At 54.0% G+C, this 10139-nt stretch overlaps 1 long non-coding RNA gene across 1 annotated transcript in view; it reads right to left on the bottom strand.

Moving 5' to 3' along the window:
- LOC126509316 (uncharacterized) overlaps positions 1-3491 on the bottom strand; it is a 30253-nt gene extending 26762 nt beyond the window's left edge. The window contains exon 1 of the long non-coding RNA XR_007594129.1: positions 3438-3491. This is a non-coding gene — a long non-coding RNA (uncharacterized lncRNA). The remainder of the gene's footprint in view (positions 1-3437) is intronic.
- Positions 3492-10139: the final 6648 nt, after the last annotated feature.

Genomic DNA, 10139 nt, shown 5'->3' with positions numbered 1-10139 from the left:
CCATCGTCACACCACCAGCACAGCCACCTCTTCTTGACAAGCGCCAGGGTAAGGACTATGTCGAGGTGAACATGACTACTTTGGAGACTGACATCTTCCTAACCCCTTCTTCCCAAGAGAGACTACAGTGACCAGCTCAGCACTGGGACAAGAGAGACTACAACAGCCAGCTCAGCAATGGGACAGAGAGACTACAGCGGACAGCTCAGCACTGGGACTACAAAGGCCAGCTCAGCACTGGGACAAGAGAGACTAGAGTGTCCAGTTCAGCACTGGGACTACAGTGGCCAGCTCAGTGCTGGGACAGAGAGACTACAGCGGCTAGCTCAGCACTGGGACAGAGAGACTACAGCGGCCAGCTCAGCGCTGGGACAGAGAGACTACAGCGGCCAGCTCAGCGCTGGGACAGAGAGAAAGGAGGGGAATGACAGCCAAAGTCCCCGCCCTGCCCCAGCCCAGAATCCTGGAAGCCAGACCCCAGCAGCCCACCTCCAACAGCCCTGCCCACTGTTCATACTCTTGCCTAGAACAAAGGACAACCTGCAAAAGCTACAGTCCAGGAGGGTTGGTCCCTGGTGGCAGGGCCATCGTTGGTCAGCTACGCGCCACGTTGAGGGTCTTGGTTGGCAATGGATCACACCTCTGCTCAGCCAGTGAGGGCATAGCTGTCCTAGTTCATGCACGCTCCCCGGGAGGTTCCTCAGTGACACACCTAACTAAGGCTTTAGAACCTTCCCCTGTCCCCAGGTACTGTGTATACCAGCATGGTTCTGACAAACCAGGCAGCCAGCACAACACTTTCGGGGGAATTCAACTCAACTCTCATCAGCCTGTCTCCATGTGGAAAAACAAGAAGCCAAGACTCCGAGAGGTGAGGAGAGGCTCCAAGGTCACTCTGTGGCCTCCTCCAGCTCTCACCCACTCCAGAACTGGAGACCCTTCAGAGACAAGCCACAGCAATAGCTTGTCTGTGTGAGTGACCCTGGCCGGTCATCATACAGCAAGGCCACACACTGCCAACATTTCTGTAAATGGGAATCACAGCGACAAAGATAGAATTTAAATCGGGTCACACAAAAAAGGCAGGACTGAGGAGATGGCTCAGTGGGCAAGGTGTTTGCTGTTCAACTATGAGTTTGGATTCCCCAGCACCCACACAGAAGCCAGGAGGGGCAGCGTTTGTCAGTAGCTCCAGTGCCCTGGAGGTGACAGTCATACAGATCCCCCGAGACAGTCAGTGAGTTTCAGGGTCAGAGCCCTTGTCTGAAAAGACGAGGCAGGACACCCCTACTGTTGGTGTGAACACATGTGCGCATGCACGCTCAAACACATGTGCACACACATATATCACATACACATGTGCACGCTCAAACACATATGCACACACATATCACATACACATGTGCACGCTCAAGCACATGTGCACACACATATCACATATACATGTGCACGCTCAAACACACGTGCACGCTCAAACACATGTGCACACACATATCACATACAAATGTGCACACTCAAACACATGCACATGCACACACATATATCACATACACATGCGAATGCTCAAACACATGCACACGCACACACACATATATCACATCCACACACGCATGCACCGGTCAACTTCCATCAATTCCCAGGTAAGCAAGGAAACCACTTGGGGCATGGGAGGGGTGGTCCCACGCAGCTGTGCCACACAGCTGTCAGAAGTGGGGCTCTCCAGATGGAAAGTCTAGGGCTGCCTCCTGGCAAGGTGGGCTACCTCCGTCTTTTCGTCTGCAGAGAACTTTGTTGGCTGGCAGGGCTGGGGCTGGAGCTGACATGGAGCAGTAGTGAATGACACAGGGTTGAGGGTGGTCTCTGGGGCTGGTGACAACAGCTCAGAGTGACTTTCCAAGTCAAAGATGAAGCCAGCACTGGGTGCCCAGCTGTCACCGCTGTTGAGATCCTCATCAGGGTAAGAAGTAAAGAGAGCTTTGGGGAGGCTGGGGCAATGGGGGGCACAGTTACAGGACCGTGTCACAAGTGATGACACTGGAAATCACCAAGAAACTGTTTAAAGCAAGACCCCCTGGCTCGCTAGGCCTGGAAGGTCTTAGGGCAGCTGTTTCAGAACCTTCTCTATCCCTCGGCCTCCCTTTCATCTTCACCGCAGCCAGGGGCTGCAGAGATGGCCAAGGGAGGCAAGGCCTGAGCTGCCTCCTGTCTCAGAACTCACTGTCCTTGCTCAGCTCCAGGCTCAGTTCTGGCATCTGTAGAATGCCAACAGCAACTTCCTAGGGGCTACTGCGGGCACTGCAGGGGTCCCTGTGGGCATCACAGCCAGGCCACTCCTTCCTTCCTCATCCCAAACACTTCACACATTTCCAGTCCAAGGAAGGCACCTCCTAGGTGTTGAGTGAGAAGCAGTGGCCCTAGGAGTGCTGAGGATAGATGGTTGCCTAGCCAATGAGGCCACTGCTAGCTTTAGGTCTGTGGCTGCCTGAGACCCTTGTCTCTGCCTGGCCTCTTAGGACACAGAGTAGGGGAAATGACATTTCCTTTTGAGGGGTATGGGCCAAACAGCTGGCTTTATGGTTCCTGCCCTCCTCAGGACCACAGTCTAACTGTGAGGCGAAAACGGGATGGATGGCTGGGGCTTGAGGAGCTTCAAGAAGCTCAGAGGAAGGGCAGGCAAGAGAGAAGGTACCAGGAGCTTCTGGGAACTCCTCCCACCACCCCCAAGAAGTGCAGGGGCTCACTGGGTCCCCAAGGTCACCCTGGGGGCAGGGCAGGTCCTTACTTCCATCTCACACATGGGGAGACCAGGTCCCTGGATTGGGGTGGATAGTCAAAGAGAACCATTGGGTGCAAAATTCCCTGGTACCTGTGAGGCAACCAGCGGGGTTTTTACCATTGCCACCCCCATTTTACATGAACAAACTGAGGTTCAGGGAGGGACTGCAACACCCCTCTGGTCTATCTCTGGGGAAATCTGGGACCAGCCTGAGTGTGCCCTGGCCAGGTCGGGAAGAAGACTGGGTGAGGAGGAGCTGAAGAGGTTGGCAGTGAAAACAAATCAAAACCCTACTAGTACCAGGCAGAGAGACCGAGGAATGTGCGTGGGGATGGGGGTCAGTCGAGGAGAGGCCTGGGACCCCCCAGAGCACCGCGTACTTCCCCCCTCCCTACCAGGTGCGACCCCCCCCAACTTCCCGGAAAACAACACCCCCAGCTGGGCGGGAAGAAGGCCCACCGCCCCCGAGCCACCCAATCAGAGGCACTCCCAGTCTGATGGCGGAGGCGCGGGCTGAGGGTTCCCCGGGCCTTCGGGCGAGCCCGGGGACCTGACCCCGACTCGGTGCCCCCGGCCCCCGCCCCCCAGCCTCATTAGCACCGACGCCCGTCGTCTCCCCTAGCTTTCCGGTGGCTCCAGAATTTAAAGGTTAAATCCTAACCTCATCTCAGCAGTTTCTCCGGGCTTTGCCTACCCAGCGCCAGTTGCTGGTAATTATATGCATCTCCGAGCAGCCAATCAGCTGTCAGACTGACAGATACTGATCTTTTCGTTTTATTTTTAGCTCTGTGCTTCCCCCTCTAGTTGCAAAAAAAAATTCTGTTTGTTCTGCGAGCCGCTGCCTGCAGCCCTGCAGCCTGCTCTCATCTCTCCTCCAGCAAAGCGCGAGCAGGCGGCCACCGAGGACGGAGCCTCCATCCCTGCCCCAAAGCGAGGACAAAACGGCCTCTGTCCCCAGCTGAGGACCGTAGCGTCCGGCCAGGAGGAGGTCCTGGCTGCTGCACAAGGCCCAGGTGTCCCTGGACGCGCGACTAAGGGAAAGAAGATGGCCTTGGCCTGAGGAGGCTGTGGTACAGAAGGGATGCAAATCCTGTCGGTGGCGCCCGGGGGCTAGGAGACAGGCAAAGACAAACGGACTGAAGGACAGGGCTAGCCTGAGAGTCGAGGGGGTTACACAAACCAGAGGCCCCAGGAAAGCAATCACCCCCACAAACTGAAAGAAAGGCACCCAGAGGCTCTACCACCCTGAGGGCTCAGGAGGGTCTCCCAGCCCGTGTCTGCCAGGCCAGGTCAGGCATGCTGGACCTCCTAGGTTAGTGCTTCACCTGCCTTGGGGAAGGGCCAGTGATGTGCCCCCTGGAGTCCTCTTATGGATCATTCTAGAAGGTTCTACAGGCCTCCCTGGAACCCCCGTTCGTTCAGCAGATTTTGGAGAGGCCAGCACTCTACAGTTTATAAAAATTCTCCTTGTAGGGACACACTCTGTCCCATGCCCATGCTTGACCCCAACATAGAGAGAAGTAGGGTCAGACAGGGCAAGAGGATCCCATTATTTCTGACCCTTTCGAGGGGCAGAGGGGCAGTGTAGCTTCCGGGTTTAGGGTCCCAGGCACAGAGGCCTGCATTTAAGCCCCCAGGTCACCCTTTAACAGCTCTGGAACCCTTAACCACCACAAGCTCTCAGGGTCACAATGTCCCAGTCCAGAAAGTAGGTCTCAGTTCCGCCTTCACCTCTTGGAGTGGCTCTGGGGAGTAAGTGGCCACCCTTGGCTCCAGCACCCTGGAGCCTAACACGGGCAGTAGTGTCATTAGGCCCTTTGTCTGGCGGATGGGGAAACTGAGGTTCATTTGACTCTTAATTGGCAGAACTAGGGCTAGAACCCTCCCCTCCCGTTTTGGCTTCCTATTCTCTGACACCACAGATGGCTGAGAAGAAACCCGAGGAAAAGAAAAGCGAGAAGGGAATTAGGAGACCCAGCGAGATGGAGGGAGGCAGGCGCACCCTGATCAATTACTTGGGCTATAAATTCTGCTGTTTTGCAAAGTGAGCACACAGCCTGGAGAAGCAGGGATCCGATAGGGACGGGAGAGACTCAGTGGAGCCGAGCCTGCAGCCGTGCAAGCTGCCGCTACCTTCTGTGCTGGGAACCAGAGATGGACGAGCTGCAGGTTGGGGTGCTGTGGAGGTCAAGAGCCCACAGAGGGAAGGAGAGGAGAGAGCCCATGAGCTCTCGGGAGAGCCAGCCTTCCTGCCCCTCCCTTGCAGCTCTCTCCTCCAGGCTATAGGGTGGTAAAGCCAGGTTTTTACTGCTGCTCCTGGGGTTCGCTCAGAGGAGGCCATTGGATCTCAACATGCCAATCCTTAGAATGGGGCCTTGAGGGCACCTCTTTCTGGGGCCAGTGAGTGAAGTCTAGGGTGCGGTCAGTTTGAGTGGGACCCCGCGCACACATCAAGCACAGTTGCTGCTGTTATGGTTATTACTAGGAAGATAGCCGTGGACTGGGGGATTGGGAACAGGCAGATGGGAGGCCAATTTAGCTATTTAAAGGAGGGAGGGGCTGGGGGGGAGTGCAGCTCAGTCTGTAGACTGCCCATCTAACATGCACGATCCTTAGAGCCAAATAAACCAGGCGTGCTGACACACACCTGGCACCCAAGCACCTGGGCGGTGGAGGCAGGAGGATCAGTGGTTCAAGGCTGAGGCCACCTGGGTTACTTAGTAAATTTGCTACATAAGAACCTGCTTCAAAGAGAAAGTGGTCTTCCCAGGCAGGAGAGGCCCACAGTTGTGAGAGGGTTTCCCCACTTGTCAGATATAGCAGGCAGAGACCCACCTCCATCCTCAGCTCATGCCCATAGCTGCTGCTTACCGTGTCTGGGACCCCGAACTAACAGCTCAAGCCTTTTAGGGCCCTAGCGTCCCCATCTAGAAAGTGGCTCTCAATGCTGAAGCCACTGCTCTGAGGTTGGGTACTCACTTTGCAAAATAACAGAAATTTACGGTCCAAATAATTGTCAGCTGGAAAACAGGGTGCAGAGGTAGGCAGACCTCCTCCATGGATGGCCTCCTGCAGCTCCAGGAAGGGAAAGGCAGAGGCCAGCCACTCCCCCTGGAATCCAGGTGTCCCGGGAGAACAGCCCTGCTGGAGCCTTCTATAGGATTTCACAGGCTGGTCACTCAGAGGCAGTCCCTAGACACCTCCAACAGCAGGGCAGGAGGACTCGGGAGAGAGCCAGCCCCAGGCTGGCAATCCCTTGTCGGGAAGGAAATAACGGTCCTATCTCTGGCCCCTGAATACCATTCTTTCAGTCCTAGTCAACAACCAAATAAATGAGAGATGACAGAATGGCCAAAGACAGCTAGGAGCGACCACATATCTCAGTGCGAAAAGCTGGAGCATAGGGATGAGGGCAAGGGGCGAAGTCCAGCTTGTGAGACCTGGATCCCTGGAGAAGAGGCCAGGACCAGAGAAGGCCCCTCTGGCTTCAGGTCTCCAGGATGAAGGCAGGGAGAACAGTCTGCTAGCTTCCAGGGAACCTAAAATGGGATCCTTCTGCAGAAAAAGAACCCTCCTTGGATAGAGACAGTGAAGACAGGCACCTTGCTAGTGGCAGTGGCTGTAACAACCCTGTAATGTGCACACCCATGGGGATTATCCCGACTCTATCCCTTCCTTGAGGACAAACGCCCTCCCTGAGATCCTGGACTGTATGAGATGAGAAAGGGGGTTTGTGTATCAGCTGTGTTCCCAGCTCTCAGTCTCCTGACTGCAGAGCGCCGCCCGCTTCGACTGGCCCATGCCATGACGGACTGGACCTGCAACTCTGACCCTTTCTAAGTTAAGTCACTTTCATCAGAGAGAACTTGTGGTTTTTGTAATTCTTAGTCAGTTTCATATACGTATATCATGTATTTCAGTCTTTTTCACCCCCATTACCCTCCCCTCCGCATTTTCCTGATGAAAAATTTCTCTCCAACAAGTCGCCGTCCAACATTCATGTCGCATGTGTGCATGTGTGCGCACATGTGTGCGCATGCATGTGAGAGAGAGCGCGAGGTCCTATTTAGGGCCAGGCAGTCCCTGCACCTTGACCAGTCATGAGTCTCAATAATGTCATCTACAGCAAGAAGCTTTGCTGAGGAAGGCAGTTTGATGCCGTGTCCATTTTGAACAGTGTAGGCGTCTCACCGAGGCCTATAAACTCCCTGTTACAGGTCCTTGGCCAGGTTTAGAGTACCGGGCATACGTTCACGTTCCCTCTGTCAGTTTCTTTTATTGCAGCAACAGAAAGGGAGTTAAGACAGACCCCAAACAAAAGCACATCTATTGCTCCTGTCACAGGCAGCTGTGAGCTGACAGAGAGAGGGGCAAAGCCTTGTGTCTGTGACCGTGCCACTCCTAGGGGCTTGTCTGCAACAGCTGGATAGGAGGGAAAGAGACTGTGGAGGATAGCATGGAAGGATGTTTATTTCCAGGAAAAGGGAGAGGGATGGGACACTTTCCTCCCTGACCAAGTCCATTGGCCAGAGCTCAGACATGTGGGCATGCCTAAATGCAAAGGATTCTGGGAAATGTAGTCCACTAAAGCCATGACCCAGCGCTTGGGGAACAAACACACTGTGATCTCTACTATAGATACTGTCCTCTAGGGGTGGATGAGCTGAATGGGTTAATGCTAATGAAGCACACCAGGGTGTGGAAACTGTGGAGACCAGTGACCATTCCCGACACCTGGTGGCCTTGGTGTGGGCAAAGTCAGGCAAAAGCTGTTTTTTAGCCCTCTACCTTGTAACTGGCATGTGTGTATTGGGAGGTGAAGGAGAGATAGGAAGATGTATTTAGGTTTGAATAAACATCCAAAACTTTTAATAAAATTATAAAACATAGCCAGGCTTGGTTATAACCCCAGCTTCACAATTTCAAGGCCTGTGTGGGTTATACGGAGAGTTCAAGGCCAGTCTGGGCAACTTAGAGCCTGTCTAGAAGGCTTTCATCTAACCAAGTGGCCCATGGATAATGGTTCTGGCTGCCAAGCTTGAGTTCAATTCCCAGGACCCAGCTGGTGGAAGGAGAGAGCGGACTACCCTGGGTTGTCCTGTAACCTCTGTACTTGAGTGGGACACACACACACACACACACACTCTCACATACACACGCATGAATACTCACATACACACAAACACACTAAATAAATAAATAAGAAAAAAATAAATGTAAAAAAAATCAAAGAAAAGGGAAAAAGAGCTCGGGTGTAACCTAGCTGTGGAGTGCTTGCTTGTCCAGTACACTCAAGGCCCTGGCTTCCAACACAAGTCCTGCAAAGAAAAATAAAAAGTCAACAAATATGAGGTCCACTGGCTTCTAGAGGAGACCACAGCTGTGCTGGCCTCAGGCAGGCTGAGGGACAGTATTCTGATCCCCTTGACACCAGCGCAGGACAGGAAATCACTGAGGTGCTCTCAGCTGTTCTCATCCACTGACCACACCACACAGACCTCTGGAGTCAAGGAAGAAAGGCCCTGGGCAGTGAACATTCCTGCCTAAGTGGCCTCAATGGTCAAAGCAGGCATGGGCTATAAGCAGAGCCAATGAGGCAGCATGGGGCACGAGATCCAGGCACCGTCCGTCAAGACGAAGATGCTCCTGAATGCCCAGGCAAGGGCTAGTGACCAAGCATAGGTATAGCCTAGTCCCTCAGCAAGGAAGGTCAGAGCATCTGGATAGGCAGGACACCTCCTAGGCTGTCCACACTGTGGAGTTTCCCATGGGGTAAGCAGGGGGCTTTTGCCAGGAAGGGGAGGTATGGGTGCTGGGCTGGCCTCAACAACAGCTGTCTGCTCTGGCCTCCTGCACAGGGTTGTGCAATCAAAGCCAAAGAACCATGGGCTGCTTTCCCACTGTGGCCTGAGCTAAGCAGAGAATCCACCCAAGAAGCCCAGCCAGGGATGCGGGGAGAGAGGACCGTGGCTAATGTCCCCTGACAACCTGGAACCCAGGTTCTGGGCACTGCAACTGCCCGGGAAGCTCTGTGCTCCCAGAGACCACAAGGCAGGCTGGACATCTCAGCCGACGCTGGGTTTGTATGGCGCTATCCAGGTCAGTTCACAGTGTCACAGGCCAGAGATACACAGCTGGAGGAGGCTCTGAGCCAAGAGCTGAGGGTCCTGGCGAGAGTTCCTGCTGGAAAGCAGGGGGCTGGGAGTGAGCAAACACAGTGGGGCCTGGGAACTGGGAGCTTCTCCAAAGCCTGCAAGGGCAAAGGGACAAGACTGACTCCATATGTCCAGGGAGGAGGAACATGTCATGGTCAGTCTCCTGTGGCAACCTGGGGTGGCTACAGCACCCAGCTCTCCAGCCAACCCCTACCCTCCATGTTGCTCTGATTGCCCTCTGTAGATGTGATTAAAATCCACATGAGTGGGGTTCTACGTACCTGAGGTTGGAGGTCACTCTGGACAACCTGTGTGGGCCAGACTGGGTCGGGTGTGAGACCTAAGGAAGGGTCTGAGCTTCCCTGCTGGTGGACAGCAGCCAGCTGGATACCCAGGCTGTCATTTCCTCCTTCAGAGGCTAAACTTGTCTAGCCAGCCCCTTCCCAAGAGTCCCAAGTACAGGCCGGTCTCTGGGAGAGGAGGGGGTGCAGGGATGTGATGGAAGAAGGTTTGAAGCCTTGGGGAGAGGAACAGATGTGCTCTGGTCAGGTCAAACACGTGTGTGCTTACGCAACTGGGACGCGAGGACGTCGCCACCCAGGGAAGTTAGTTCAGAGCTCTAGGGCAGGACTTCCCCTACCTCATCCACGTGGGGCCATTGTAGCAGAGGTACATCTGTGGAGTTGTGGGCTGCAATATCGCTCTCTCTCTCTCTCTCTCTCTCTCTCTCTCTCTCTCTCTCTCTCTCTCTCTCTCTCTCTCTCTCTCTCTTTTCTTAAAAATTATATATATATGTATATATACACACACACACACGTGTGTGTGTGTGCGTATTTTAATTTTCAGACAGAGTTTTCACTAAATAGCCCTGGTAGTCCTGGAACTCACAGAGATCCACCTGCCTCTGCCTCCCTGTGAGAGCCAAAGTTACATTTTAAGTTTTAATGGCTATCCCTGAGAGATCCACTAAACAAAAATGCCTCTGATCTGCAAGCCCCTTGCTGGAGGACAGAGAGTTCCTGAAATGCTGGAGGCTGCTGTTTATGGGAGATAACAAACCACATGTTTTCACTCCCCTAAACAAGTTTGTTGGGCCCATCTGCACCAGATGTGTGTGACCACATGTGGGTGGGAGGTACATAGGCAGGAAATAGGAGTCTATATGCTTGCCCCTGATCGGACCTAATTGAAAATGCAATAGGGTTTCT

Source organism: Alexandromys fortis, unplaced genomic scaffold (genome assembly GCF_014885135.2).
Source record: "Alexandromys fortis isolate MF-2015 unplaced genomic scaffold, M_Fortis_MF-2015_v1.1 scaffold_72, whole genome shotgun sequence".
In the NCBI taxonomy this organism is placed as follows: domain Eukaryota; kingdom Metazoa; phylum Chordata; class Mammalia; order Rodentia; family Cricetidae; genus Alexandromys; species Alexandromys fortis.
Note: the sequence above shows the minus strand (reverse complement) of the source record. Positions and strands in the feature narration are given on the sequence as shown.